Below are 16,002 nucleotides of genomic sequence, written 5' to 3' on the forward strand. Positions count from 1 at the left end.
ACTGGAAAGAAGTAAACTATATCTATTTGTAGAAGACCTAATTTTATATAGAGAAAATCCTAAAGGAACTAACTAGAAAATTATTAGAACTAGTGAGGCTAGCAAGGTTGTAGTATACAAGATCATTACAAAAAGATCTATTATATTTTTATACCCTAGCAATGAGCAATATGAAATGAAATTAGGAAAACATTACAAGAGTATCAAAAGAATTAAGTATTTAGGAGTACATTTAACAGAAGATGTATAAGACTTGAATACTGAAAACTACAAAACATTGTTGAAAGAAGTGAAAGAAGATCTAAATAAATGGAGAGATATCCCATGTTTATGGACCAGAACACTTAATATTGTTAAAACGGCAATACCCTCCAAATTGATCCATAGATTCAGTACAATCTCTATCAAAATTCCAGCTGGACTTTTTTTATTTAGCAGAAGATGATAAGATGATCCTGAATTTCATATGAAATCAAGGGACACCAAATACTGAAAACAGTCTTGAGAAAGAAGAACTAAGTTGGAGGATTCACACTTGCCAATTTCAAAACTAACTACAAATCTGCAGTAATCAAGACAATGTTTTCTGGCATTAAGAACAGAGAGATAGATCAAGAGAAGAGAACTGAACGTCCAGAAATAAGCTCTTAAGTTTATGGTCAATTGATTTTCAACAAGGATGCCAAGACTATTCAGCGGGGGAAAGAAATCCTTCAAAAAATGATGCTGGACAACTGGATATCCACATGTAGGCCACACACAAAAATTAACTCAATGTGGATCATATATCTAAACGTAAGAGTTAAAACTACAAAGCTGTTAGGAGAAAATACTGGCATAAACCTTCATGACCTTGATTTAGGCAAAGCCTTTGCCTTTTTAGATATAACACCAAAATCACAAATGGCAAAAAAAAAAAAAAAAGATAAATAAGGCTTCATCACAATTAAAAATTTTGTGCTTCAGGGACTTCCCTGGTGGTGCAGTAGATAAGAATCTGCCTGCTAACACAGGGAACAAGGATATGATCCCTGCCTGGGAATATTCCATATGCCGCGGAGCGACTAAGCCTGTGCACCACAGCTACTAAAGCCGGCATGCCCTAGAGCCTGTGCTCTGCAACAAGAGAAGCCACTGCAATGAAAAGCCTGTGTACCACAATGAAGAGGAGCCCAGCTCGCCACAGCTAGAGAAAGCCCGTGCAAAGCAAGACACAGTACAGCCAAAAACATAAAAATAAATGGACAAAACCAAACTTTTGTGCAGCAATTTCATCAAAAAGACAACCCAATAATGGGAGAATATATTTGCAAATCACATGTAGTATAAGGGATTTGTATCTAGAGTATATAAATAACCTTAACAACTATATAAATAATGAAAAAAAATTTTAATGGGCTAAGGATCTGAATGGGTTTCCCAGGTGGTGCTAGTGGTAAAGAACCCACCTGTCAACACAGGAGGATCTGAATAGACATTTCTCCAAAGAAGATATACAGGTGAGCAGTAAGCACATCAAAAGATGTTTGGCATCATTAGTCACTAGGGAAATGTAAATTGAAACCATGATAGCCACTAGAGTGTTTATAATAAACAAAGAGACAATATTAAGTGCTGGGGAGAATGTGGAGAAAACAGAAATTCAGAGGTTGCTAATGGGAATGTAAAATAGTGCTACCACTTTGGCAGTCTCTCAAAAAACTAAACAAGAGTTACTGTGTAATTCAGCAATTCCACTTCTAAGTCTATACCCAAGAAAAATTAAAACATGTGTTCAGTCACTCAGCCGTGTCTGATTCTTGTGACCCTTTGGACTGTAGCCCATCAGGCTTCTGTGTCCATGGGGTTCTCCAGGCAAGAATACTGGAGTGGGTTTCCATTTCCTCTTCCAGGGAATTAGAACATACATCTACACAAAAACATGCACACAAATGTTCACAGCTGCATTCTTTACAATAACTTAAAACTAGAAACAACCCCATGGTCCATCAACTGATAAATGGTATCTCTACTAATGGAATATGACCTGGCAATAAAAAGCAACAGAATTTTGACGCTATATATGCTACAACATGGACAAACTTTGAAATTATAATGCTAAGTCAAAGAGCCCAGTGAAAAAGGTCACATATTATATGATCCTATTTGTAGGAAATGTCCAAAACGGGCAAATCCATAGAGACAAAAAGTAGATTAGTGGTTGCCTAGGATGAGAAGGCAGAGAAGGCAATGGCACCCCACTCCAGTACTCTTGCTTGGAAAATCGCATGGATGGAGGAGCCTGGTGGGCTGCAGTCCATGGGATCTCGAAGTCGGACATGACTGAGCAACTTCACTTTCACTTTTCACTCTCATTGGAGAATGAAATGGCAACCTACTCCGGTGTTCTTGCCTGGAGAATCCCAGGGACAGAAGAGCCTGGTAGGCTGCCATCTCTGGGGTTGCACAGAGTCGGACATGACTGAAGTGACTTAGCAGCAGCAGCAGCAGCAGGATGAGAAGGAGGGTAAAGAATAACTACTAATGTGTATGGAGCTTCTTTTGGGGGGAAAAATGTTCTACTATTAGATTGTGATGATGGATGCACTACTCTGAATATATTAAAAGCCATGAAACTGTGCATTTTAAATGGATGAGTTTTATTGTATATTAATTATATCTCAATAAAACTATTTAAACCCAAAATGGGTCCTTGATTCCATGATTAGAAATTTATGCTAAGGCAATCACTGCCAACAGACTCAAAAGAGTAGTTTGCATGATTCAGAGTTCAGTTGCAAGAAACAGAAACAACATTTACTACTCCTAGTGAAGACTTAATAAGGGAAGTTGGGTTCTTTCAAAATTGTTGAAAGACCTAGTGAGTGGGATGTGCTTCCAGGAGTGATGCTCATATATCACCACTGTACTGCTGACCTGTGGGAGCTGCTGCCTCTACCACTTCCTGGAAGCTTCATAATTGTTGTCTTCAGAAATTTGTCACTGTGGGGAATTTCCTGGCCGTCTAGTGGTTAAGACTCTGTACTTCCACTGCATGGGGCACAGGTTCAATCTCTGGTCAGGGAACTAAGATCCCACAAGCCATGTGGCATGGCCAAAACTTTTTTAATTGAAAAATATTGTCACTTCAGTTTTAATTTAGGGATCAGATGTGCTGATGCCCCCTCACCACCTCTTGACACCATGAGCTGGTGATAACACTAAGACCACGGCTGTAGAAAAATCTTAACACCTTCACAACCAGCAGTAAACAGCCAAAGCAGGAAGATAACCTAAACATTGTTTTGCCTTTAAAATCTCACACAGTTCAGTTCAGTCGCTCAGTTGTGTCTTACTCTTTGCAACCCCATGGACTGCAGCACACCAGGCTGCCCTGTCCATTGCCAACTCCTGGAGTTTACTCAGACTCATGTCCGTTGAGTTGGTGATGCCATCCAGCCATCTCATCCTCTGTCGTCCCCTTCTCCTCCTGCCTTCAATCTTTCCCAGCATCGGGGTCTTTTCCAATGAGTCAGCTCTTTGCATCAGGTGACCAAAGTATTGGAGTTTCAGCTTCAACATCAGTCCTTCCAATGAATATTCAGGACTGATTTCCTTTAGGATGGACTGGTTAGATCTCCTTGCAGTCCAAGGGACTCTCAAGAGTCTTCTCAAACACCACAGTTCAAAAGCATCAATTCTTCAGCGCTCAGCTTTCTTTATAGTCCAGCTCTCACATCCATACATGACTACTGAAAAAACCATAGCTTTAACTAGACAGATCTTTGTTGGCAAAGTAATGAATGTCTCTGCTTTTTAATATGCTGTCTAGATTGGTCATAACTTTTCTTTCAAGGAGCAAGCATCTTTTAATTTCATGGCTGCAGTCACCATCTGCAGTGATTTTGGAGCCTCACACATGTGCATCCAATGGATATAAGCAAATAGGTCTCCAAACTTCAGCTGCAAGGGAGTCTAGGAAGGTACATCAAAAGAAATTGAAATGAATGTCTAAATGAATTATAATAAATGTCTGCAGTGATGACCACTGTTTGCAATAGTGAAAACATGGAGAAAAAAACTAAATGTGCAACACTAGGGGTTTGATAAAGTGGGCTTCATCTATTTTATGAAATTCTGTTGTAGAAATACCTGTTGTACTGGACATACAATGAAAAAAGGCAGGTGTCAGAGCAGTACTTATCAGCAACTGTCATGACTTTAGGAACCACATGTTTTGTCCTCCTGTGTATCCCACTGGCTGGCACATGTTGGCACACAGTAGGTACTCAATAACATTTGTTGGACGATGAAAAGTAATTTCAGTTTTAGAAGTTAGTTAAATCCAAAATAAGAAGTTAAATGCACACTTATATACATTTATATACATGTAGGTAAGGAATCTGCCTAAGATACAGGAGACTCAGTTTCTATCCCTGGTTCAAGAAGATCCCCTGTGGGGAGGGAAAGGCAACCCATTCCAGTATTCTTGCCTGAGAAATCCCATGGACAGAAGAGCCTGGTGGGCTACAGTTCACGCAGTCACAAAGAGTCAGACACGACTGAGTGACTGAGCACACACATAAATACACATATACTTAAATATGGTATAACCAGCCTGAAAGAAATACAGCAAAATGTTAATAATTCTCTCCAGAGATAATATTTGAAATGACTTTTACTTTCCTCTTCTGGCTTTTCTGCATTTTACAAATGTTGGAGTGTGAACATGCATTAATATCAATTAAGAGGGGAAAAAATCACAGATGTTCTGCTAAAGCCACAGAAAAGAAATATGCCTGCCTCATTTCTCTGTCTCCCACAGGGTCTGACACAGAGGTGGACCCAAATCTATGTGTGGTAACCAAGTGACTGCACCTCTATTTTCTGCCTGAATGGTTTCTGGATCTTTCTCAAGCAGCTGGAGGGTAGAATTGAGCTTTTAGGATAATCCTGACTCTAACAGAGTATGCTTCTTCCAGCTAAAACTGGCAGAGTTCCAAAGCCATGTACCCATCTCCCCAAGAGCCAGTCTTGAGGTTTGCAGAGGCTGTGTCAGAGTGAGGTCATGTTCAAGGCTCTTAAGGGACTCGATCAGTGACACAGTCCTGCCTCTCCCATGCACCCAACAGGTCCTGGGGCCATTAATGCTTTGGCTTGCCAAGTCAGCAAGCAGGCCTGACATCCCTGCTACCAGCCGGACTCAGCCAGGTAAGGTCTCGGGAAACTAGAAGACGGGTATCTGTACTTCTCCAGGGCTGTCCCTCTATATTATGAGAAGTCCATCAGTGGATGGTTTTTACCACCTTCACTTACACAGCTGTTGAGATCTTAGTTCACATTAAGAGGAGCACAACAAAGTGAATGTACTAGTGCCTCTGAACTGTACAGTTAAATGTGGTTAAAATAGTATGTTTTGTGTTATGTAACTTACATCACAATAAAGACAACATTAGGGCTTCCCTGGTGGTCGGTGGTTAGGAATCCTTCTTAACAATTGCAATGCAGGGGACACCGATTTGATCGCTGGTCCAGGAAGATCCCATATGCCGTGAAGCAACTAAGCCCATGCCCTACAACTACTAAGCCTGTGTTTGAGAGCCTGTGCTCTGCAACAAGAGAAAACACTGCAATGAGAAGCTCTCACACCTCAACTAGAGAGTAGATCCTGCTCACCACAACTGGAGAAAGCCCTTGCACAGCAACAAAGGGCTCCAGTGAAGCAAAAAATAAATAAATAAATTTTTTTTTCATTAAAAAAAAAAAAGAAGTATAGGGACCTGAATAAGAAAATTGAGAATCCAGTTGGCTCTGTGTATCCCAGAGTCACATTTGGACCAATCGTGTAAATTATTTTAAAAAGTTGTTTTTCTGAACTTTCCCTAGTTTTTCCAACTAACAGCAACTTTCTGCCTCATACTTTTTGCCATGGTCAGGAAACCTGGTCATGACTGGCCTCCTTCCTCTTTAGGAAGTGAGGGTTGGAGGAGGTCCCAGAATGTTTGATAGTCAGCACCAGCCATCGCTTCATTTATTTTTTTAGATTAATTTTTGTTGGAGTATAGTTGATTTACAATGTTATGTTATTTTCTGCTGTATAGCAAAGTGAATCAGTTATAGAAATACATAAATCCTCTCTTTTGAAGATTCTTTTCCCATATAGGTCATTAGAGAGTACTGAGTAGGTTCCCGGTGCCATACAGTAGGTTCCTATTAGTTAGCTATTATATATAATCGTGTATGTATGCCAACCCCACTCTCCCAGTTTATCACCCCGCCCCCACCTTTCCCCATTGATAACCATAAGTTTGTTTTCTACATCTGAAAATATGGAACGCTCCACAAATTTGTGCTTCATCCTTGCGCAGGAGCCATGATAATCTCCTCTATATCATTTTAATTTTAATATATGTGCTGCTGAAGCGAGCACCATCTCTTCATTTATCACACCCATTAACCAGATAGAAAACCTGAAGCTCCCAAGGGGAAGGGACATGGTTAGGGTCACACAACAGAGAAGGAACTTGTAAGAAGAGGGGCTCCCATATGCACCATTGTCTTTGGAGACTATGAAGGGCAGGACCAAAGAAGAGAAATGTCACAGAAGGATGGGACCTCATCCTATTGGGAACAGCTTACCTCACAGGACACGCAAGCACATCCCAATGTCCCAGTCTCAGGATCAGCTCACCTACAGAGGCAGAGTGGGAGAAAATGCTTCTCCTCCTGGCCAGCTGTGGGCAACATATTTTGACCTCAATTTGTTAATCTTTAAAATAAGGTCCAGAGATCATGACAGTCACTCAGTTTAAGCTCTAAAATTCCATGGTTAATGATTAGATCTTTTATCATTATCTTCCCCTAATCATACCACTCCACTGTTTAAAAGCTTTCCCATGACTCCCTATGGGCTAAGCTGAGCCTGGAATTGAAGGCTGACTGTGGTCTGGGGCCCACCATGCTTTCCAGCCTTAACATTCCCTCCAAACACCCCTAAACTCCAGCCACACTATTTGACATTCCCTTCCCATGAATTCTCCACACTCTTTCTCACCCCTATGACTTTGCCCCTATATGCACAGATAGGTTCCTTTTGCAGCAAATGCTCTTCTTCATGGTATCTGCCCAACAACCTCCTACTCATACTGCAAAACCCAGATTGTGTTACCTCTTCCATGAAGCCTGCCCTGATCTACCACACGGAGAGAGTCTCTCTCCCATCTGGGTTCCCTCAGGCCTCAAGCTTTCCTCCACCACAATCCTGAACACAATATATGGGAAGTAATGTTTACATAGTGAGTGCCTATTTCTCCCACTCACCTGAGAATTCCTTGATGGCAGGAACTGTGTCTTATTCATGATTCACCCCATAGTAGGTACTCAATAAATGTTCAATAAATAAATTATCCAATAGGTAATCTCTTAAAAAAAACAAACAAACAGTTTTATCTCTAATACTTTATGGGTCTCAAAACAACATGAATCCTCTCTTGACCTCAGGATCCCTAATTATATAATGACAAGGCTAAACTGGTTTGTTTCTCAGGACATGACCTCTCTCTCCCCACAAGCTGTGAAGAATCAGAGTCCCCAGTGACGCTGTCCATCTCTTAAGAACTAAGGAGGAAATTGAGACAGAATAGAGTTAAGTAATCTCCAAGTTTTTACAGCAACCAATGTGTAGGGGCCAAATCTTTACCCCTTCCTTCATTGAGTTTCCTATAAGCCCACCATTCAGACGTAGCACACCCTTCTCAGGCACCCACACTGTGCCCAGGTCTCCACATCAGGGAAGAGCATGTCAGGCAGAGGGAAGAGCCAGTGTAAAAACTCTTAGCTGGGAGCATGCCTGGTGAGCTAAAGGGGTGGCGGGGAGGCCAGCATGGTGAGAGCCGAGTGAGCAGGAAGGGAACAGAGTGAGGGATGGAAAGCACAGGTCCACAAACACAGTGAGCACTGAGCGAATGATGGCCATGCATATACTGACATATCAGTAGCAGCCATCATCAGGACATGTGGCCCTGGGAGTAAGATGTGAAGGACAAACAACACAAAGAATAGAAGACGAAGGCACAGAGGTGCAAACATGCCCCCCCACCTCCTCCCTAGCCTGGGCTTCCATCCTCTCCCACCTGGACTCTGACACCAGCCTCTTCTCTGAGCTCCCCACATGAGAACTGGCCCTTTGACAGGGGAAAGGTATTTTGCAAAAAGCATGGGTTTTAGAGCTGGGCAGACCTGGTCCTGGGCAAATGCATCAGTTTCCCCATCTGTAAAAGGCGGAGGGGGGCTGTGTGGCTCTGAAAGGCTTTAATAAAAGATGGCTTTAATGGGAGGTGGCTGAGCTGGTGTTTGTTGCTCCCTGTGAACCTGGGAGGGAGGGCTGGGATGAAGGTCAAAGTTCTTCTGACCTCTGCCTCCTCGGGGCACCGCAACAGATGCTCTGCCCAAACTCCAGCAATGCAGTCCCAGTGGGTCTTGAGCTGCTGGTCTAGAAAGATGCACCTTTGCCAGGCCTGCTGGATGGCAGCTGAGAAGGCACGCCATGTGGAGGTGGTCCACTGTGTTCAGCTGGAGGGATGCACCAGAAGATGGAGCTGGGATCCACAGGGAAGGGGCAGACCAAGTGTGAAGCCACCCAACAGCGCCGGGGTCCATCCCAGCTCTGGAATGTCCACCCAGTGACCGCGGGTGTTCAGTGAACCTTGTTGCCCTCTCACAACCTCACTCTTCTCATCTGGCAATTGAGGGGATGGAGCCATTCTTCATGCAGACAGAGAATCATGGAAGAGAAGGACAACTCAGGTTCTTTCTCTGTAGAGCCGGATGGGGCTGCAAACAAACCAATGACGAGCAAGTACACGCATAAGGCTTCTCCCCACAGAGCCGGCGCACAGTGCGTGCACAAGATGCTAGCATCCCCCTCTCACCCACACCCCAGAGCTGACCTGTGGAAACAGATGGCACTTGAAGCCCCTAAAAATAACGAGTCATTAAAACAGCCAAGGTTTGTGTGGCTCCCACTGTGCCCTATGCCGTCCCATACAATAGTGCATTTATTCTCAAGTCTGAGAGACTGGAACTCTCACTCTCATTATTTGGGTGAGAAAATTGAGGTGAAGTTACATGTAACACGAAGTTACATGCATGACCTGTGTGTGGACCTGTGCTTTCCGTCCACCACTTTTGTTCCCTTCCTGCTCACTCCACTCCCACGACGCTGGCCTCCCTGCCACCCCTTTAGCTCACCAAGCATGCTCCCAGCTAACAGCATGTGGCTGTTGCACCTGGAAGGCCTCCATCACTCTGCCTCTGGGTTTCTGGAGAGGCCTGGGTACCACCCAGGGAGGATGAGGTTTGGGAAGAAGGTGGGTCGAGGCATCAGCCTCTTTCCTCTTCCCTCTTCTCACCTCTCCATCCCCCAGCAAGGCTAAAAGCCCAACTGCCACTTGGGAAAGGACAGGGTTAATCTAATTTGAGCCTCCAGACTGTGTTCAAGGTGATTCGTTTTATTCTTAAAAAAAAAAAAAAACCTTAACCTGTCAGGTCTTGTTTAGAAACCTGAACATTCTGAAAATATTGACAAAGAGAGGGGGCTGCACCCAGGAGAAGATTCTCAGCGAGAGGGGTGATGTTAATCCAATGTGACAGGGGTATTTTTTTCTCTCAGGCCAAGAAAGCAGAGAGTGCAAATTGCTCTGCTGGGGGTCAGCCAGGCAGGGTGCAAGCTCAGGAAGCCATCTGTGGGGGCTGCTGTGTGTGTGTGTGTGGGGCGTGTGATGGGCTCCCCTCCCCCACTTCCCAGGAATGGTTTATCAGACAGCTCCATTTCCGAGGAATGGTTTATCAGACAGCTCTATCTTATTAATAGTCATAGCGTGTTGAAACCAGTGAATCTAGAGCATCAGAAATTCATTGTTGGTCCAATCTTCATTTCTCCAGTGGGCAAACTGAGGTCGGAGTAAAGGGGTGAAGCATTTATTTTACCAACTGTCAGCCAATCAATATGAGTTAGCACCCTCATTATGAAGCTGTTCTCCCACCAAGGTGACCAGGGATTTAGAAAGGCAGCTATGACACCCTTTAGGACTTTGATTTGGATTCAAATCCTTGCTCTGTGGTTCAACGCAGGTTATTTAGGCTCTCTGAGCCTCGATTTCCCCAGTAAAATGAAGACAATAATCCCTAAATCCCTCAGAGTCGTTTGGAGAATTTAATAAGAGAAATGTCCGTTTCGGTCTTTGGTTATATGAATAGACACAGACTCAGGGGCGCTTAACAGTTTACAAAAAAAAAAAAAAATCAATTGGAAGGACATGGGGATGGCTTACAGGTACTCACACAAAAGAAGTGAAAATATATGTCCACACAAAGAACTGTAGCTCTGTTTTTATAACGGCTCTATCCATAATCACCCAGAGCAACTCAAATGTCCTTCAACTGGTTAACGTAGAAATAAACTGTGATGTATTCATTCAATGGAATACTTACTACTCAGCAACACAAAGGGAGGAACGGTAGGTGCTTGCAACAATTGGATGAATCTCAAATGCACTGTGCTAAATGAGAGAAACCAGACTCAAAAGGGTATCTATTGTCTGATTTCACTTACATGACATCCAGAAAAGACACAAAATAGGAACAGTAATCAGTTAGCGGTTGCCAGGCACAGAGGAAGTGGGGAGAGAATTGCCAGGAAAAGGGCAGGATGGAAATTTGGAGGCTGTTGGAGACGTTCTAAATCACAATTGTGATGTGGTAACAGGACAGTACATGTTTGTCAGCTCATTGAACTGTATACTCAAAAAGGTGAAATGGAAATGCATGTATAAATTGCAACTCAATAAATCTGACTTTTAAAAGTCAAACAAAAGCTAAAAAGCCGAGCTTCAGAAAAGACAAAACGTGAAGTAGTTTTAGGAATGAACCAGCGAATTTTACCATCATTTAGAACTTGTATCAGAGTTGGAAGATGCCAAGTCCCAGAAGAGCTTCTGATTGACTGTGTTTGGGTCCCAGGCCCGCACTTAACTAGAGTTGGGCCAGGCCATTTGATTGACAGCCCCATCAAGCCCGCAGAAAGGGGAGTTTCCCCAGAAGCAAACAAGCTGTATCTACCAAGAAGGCTGCAACTGCAAAGGCCTATAGCCTCGGGGTTCATCATCCTAGACGCTGAGCTCTGTCTTTGTGGGAACGTGGCCAAAGCTTCCATCTTCTGTGACGGTGGGATGGGTGCTGGCAGACTACCCTCAGATGTGAAGGTTGGGTTTCAGACTGACAGGGTCAAGCTGAGGGCTGCTTCAGACCTACAAGCCCTGGGTTCAATCACTTGAGTGGCTCATCAAGCAGGCGGGAGAAACAAGTGGTTTGTTCAAGCCACACAAGTGTTCAATTTAGCCAGACAAGCTCAGCCTCTGCCCTAGAGAGTCATTTATTTCCATGAAAGAAAGTGTGTTTGACTCTTATTGACTGAATGGGGTGTGTCAGGCAGACACAACCAATGACTCAGTCTAAGTGGGGGAGAAGCAGGGTAATGCTACAGAATCCACTGGTTCATCTCCCAGGCCTCTGCAGCCCCAAATGGCCATGGTGGCTTAGCCAGGCTCCCACACCAAGGCTGAACTCCCCTGGCATGAAGTCCCAGCCATATGGATTCCAAGTATGCACTTTGGAGCACTTGCTCTGCCCCTTCTGAGCTAGGTGAACTTGGGCAAATCACTTCACCTCTCTGACCCTCCTTTTAACACAGGAAAGGATTTTTCAAGCACTTTCTTAGATTTCACTGGGATTAAATGCTCCAGAAGCATTTAAAGACATAAATAGGATTGGGAAGTAAACAGAAACTCAGTGTACCCTTTTCAAAATTCCAAATTTCAGATGTGGGAACATTTGTGTATTTTGTCTTTACTCATGTGCTGTGCTCATGGGTTTGGTTTTGTAAGATTGTGCCAATATTGACAAAAGTTTTTTTTTTTTTTAATAGACTGTGGATTTTTTTTGTTGTTGCCAATTTCTTTTCTTTCTTTCTTTTTTTTTTTTCTCAGCCTGTATTTTTTTCTACCTACTAGAATTTCTTTTGGAGTATTTCCATTTTTATAAAAACTCAATTCTAAATGTAAACAGGTTATTCTTTTCCTCTTGAAAAGTTAATCTTTAATTACCAAAGTGATACATAAAAATACTTCTCTACTTAAAAATTTTATCACCTTCCAGGGAATACTGAAATCACCTTTAATCACCACTTGTTGTTTAGCCACTAAGTCGTATTTGATTCTTTTGCGAATCAATTAGATTCGCCAGGCTCTTCTGCACATGGGATTTTCCAGGCGAGAATACCAGAGTGGATTGCCATTTCCTTATCCAGGGGATCTTCCTGACTCAGGGATCAAACCCTCATCTCCTGCACTGCAGGCAAATTCTTTGCCACTGAGCCACCTGGGAAGCCTTTGATCACCACTACCGCCCCCTAATTATGGTCCTCATACTCCCCCCATCACCGTCAGCAATTTGGAGATAAATTTTCCAGACCTTCTTCTGTGTACTTCTGTTTACATATTTTACATATATTTACTTATTATTTTCATAGGAAATGAATAGTCTTGTGGAATCACATCCTAGATAATGTCCTACAATTTGCTTCTTTTGCTCAACATTGTGACTTGGAATTATTTTCATGTCCATACACAGAAGACTACCTCTTCTGGTTTTTAATTGTTGTATAATATTCCTCAGTTCAGTTCAGTTCAGTCACTCAGTTGTGTCCGACTCTTTGCGACCCCGTGAATCGCAGCACACCAGGCCTCCCTGTCCATCACCAACTCTTGGAGTTCACTCAGACTCATGTCTATCGAATCAGTGATGCCATCCAGCTATCTCTTCCTCTGTCGTTCCCTTCTCCTCCTGCCCTCAATCTCTCCCAGCATCAAAGTCTTTTCCAGTGAGTCAACTCTTCACATGAGGTGGCCAAAGTATTGGAGTTTCAGCTTTAGCATCACTCCTTCCAAAGAAATCCCAGGGCTGATCTCCTTCACAATGGACTGGTTGGATCTCCTTGCAGTCCAAGGGACTCTCTAGAGTCTTCTCCAGCACTACAGTTCAAAAGCATCAATTCTTCAGCGCTCAGCTTTCTTCACAGTCCAACTGTCACATCCATACATGACCACCCAGAAAACCATAGCCTTGACTAGACGGACCTTCCTAAGCATGACTTATTTATCCATCCCCTTTTGCTGGGCACTTAGGTTGTGGCCAGTTTCATCATAACAAATAATGCTGTAAAGACTCTCCCTGTACAGGCCCTTTGGGCACAAGTGCAAGTATTTCTGTTAGGTTTAATTAGAAAATGGGACAATATTTGCAAAGCCTTCCAGAGTTTTATTCTTACTTTATGTTTTTTTAAACCCACTGCCATTTTATTTATTTGGCTGCACTGGATCATAATTGCAGCATGTGAGATCTAGTTCCCCAACCAGCGATCAAACCCTGGGCCCCCTGCATTGGGAATGTGGAGTCTTAGCCACTAGACCACCATGGAAGTCACTCTCAGTCAGTTCAGTTCAGTCGCTCAGTCGTGTCCAACTCTTTGAGACCCCATGAATTGCAGCACGCCAGGCCTCCCTGTCCATCACCAACTCCCGGAGTTCACTCAGATTCACGTCCATCGAGTCAGTGATGCCATCCAGCCATCTCATCCTCTGTCGTCCCCTTCTCCTCCTGCCCCCAATCCCTCCCAGCATCAGAGTCTTTTCCAATGAGTCAGCTCTTCTCATGAGGTGGCCAAAGTACTGGAGTTTCAGCTTTAGCATCATTCCTTCCAAAGTAATCCCAGGGCTGATCTCCTTCAGAATGGACTGGTTGGATCTCCTTGCAGTCCAAGGGACTCTCAAGAGTCTTCTCCAACACCACAGTTCAAAAGCATCAATTCTTCGGCTCTCAGCCTTCTTCACAGTCCAACTCTCACATCATGACTACTGGAAAAACATACATGACTACTGGAAAAACCATAGCCTTGACTAGATGGACCTTAGTTGGCAAAGTAATGTCTCTGCTTTTGAATATGCTATCTAGGTTGGTCATAACTTTTCTTCCAAGGAGTAAGTGTCTTTTAATTTCATGGCTGCAGTCACCATCTGCAGTGATTTTGGAGCCCCAGAAAATAAAGTCTGACACTGTTTCCACTGTTTCCCCATCTATTTCCCATGAAGCGATAGGACCAGATGCCATGATCTTCGTTATCTACTGCCATATTAAAAAACTATGTTGTTGAGACATAATTTACTCCCCAGAAAATTCTTCCATTTATAATGTTCAATTCAACGGTTTTTAGTATAGTCACATATTTGTGCAACCATCGCCACAATCTAATTCTAGAACATTTCCTTCACCTCCGCCCCCCCCCCCCCCCGCAACAGAGAAACCCTGTACCCATTATTATCCACTCTTCCATTCCCTACTCCTCCCTTCGGTCCCTGACAACTACTTTCCCACTTTCCCTTTCTACAGACTTGTCTGTCCTGTACATCTCATATAAATGGACTCATACTCTATGTAGACATCTGTGATTAACTTATTTTCCCTGAGTGTGATGGTTTGGAAGTTCACCCATGTTGTAGACACATCACTACTTCATTTTCTTAATTGTCAAATAATCAGTCGTCCATTTCTGAGTGTTTGTTCTCTCCCACTCATGGTGTTAATCCTCACAGAAAGCCTGAGAAGAAGTAAACATGATTATTATCGTACCCATTTTACAGATGAGGAAACTAGGGCTTGGAAGTGCTATGTCTTAGCCAAGATCACAGAGGAAAGTATTGGTTTGCCCAAAATTTTCTTTGAGTTTTCCCATAACATCTTATAGAAAACCTGAACGAATTTTTTTTTGCCAACCCAATAACTGGCAGAGCTGGCTCTGAACCCAGGTCTGTGGAGCTCCCACATACAACTGTGTCCTTCGAGCTGGACGTCAGTGCCGTGCAAAGAAGCAGGAAGGGAGTGAAAAGTGTCTCAAGGGCTCCATGGACAGATCATAAAGTGCCTTTTACTCACAGGCTGCCTCTGGGTCACTGTCATGACCGATGAGGATGGCCCCATGAGGCTGGACTATTAACCCAGTTCCAGATGCCCCCAGACCTCACCAACGTCAGAGCTCTCTCGTCTTCTTGTGCAGCTTTTCTGACGTCTCCCTCTCTCTCAGCACCTCCCACTCTTTCTTCTCCCAGTCCTAATGTCTCAGTGTGTAGCCTTTAGGGGCTGTTGCACAGTAAGGGTGTTACATCTTTGTTAGCGTTGTATGTCAACTAAGTGATCACTGGTTGTGAGTAAGGTTCTGAGGTGGGTTTTCCCACGAGTAAAGCAAGTCTTGTTGCCTGAAATGAACAGGGCTCGACTCTCCAAAAATCCTAAACCCTCCATTCCCTGGGGTGTCTGGAGAGTTAAGAACTGCAACCACATAATGGTGACAATAATAGGATCGGCTTACTCTCCCTGGGAGGGGCTGTCACTACTCTGGGCCTCCTCCTCTGAGTCCAGCGGGCTGTGGCGGGCGAGGGGAGGGGTTGTATAGGAGATTAAGACTTGAGGTCACACAGCCAATAAAGGGAGGGAGAGACTGCTGGAGCCTGGCACTCTTGAACCCTGTGTCAGCCCCTGCCACACCAACTCACCCTGATTCCATCACTCAAGTCTCAAGTTTCACCCCATTTTCGGTTTCAACTGATGTCCAATTGCCAAGTTAAATAAAAGCAACTTTCTGCCTTTCCAAAATTGAGAGGAGAGGTACAGGCCAAGACTTATTGTTCTATAGGGTTTGGAAGCCCTACCTTGACTCTGCCCTAACTTGCTATGTGATCTTGAGAAAGTCATCTGCACTCTCTGAGGCTCAGCAGTGGGTCTGTCTGCTCCTAGGATCGTAGGAGATATGATTAGAGAGTAAGTTGGGCCCAGACCTCTTGTCTCTGGTGGAGGCAACAAGAACTGAAAGATGCCCCAGAACCATGTCCTTTCCCCAAGCAACCAGCACCACAG

At 43.7% G+C, this 16,002-nt stretch overlaps 1 non-coding gene across 1 annotated transcript; it reads right to left on the reverse strand.

Moving 5' to 3' along the window:
* Positions 1–6,302: 6,302 nt before the first annotated feature.
* Positions 6,303–6,409, reverse strand: LOC120869635. Its single transcript, XR_005722602.1, has one exon. It is a non-coding gene; the product is annotated as a U6 spliceosomal RNA (small nuclear RNA).
* Positions 6,410–16,002: the final 9,593 nt, after the last annotated feature.

Source organism: Oryx dammah, unplaced genomic scaffold (assembly GCF_014754425.2).
Source record: "Oryx dammah isolate SB20612 unplaced genomic scaffold, SCBI_Odam_1.1 HiC_scaffold_10, whole genome shotgun sequence".
NCBI classification, from domain to species: Eukaryota; Metazoa; Chordata; class Mammalia; order Artiodactyla; family Bovidae; genus Oryx; species Oryx dammah.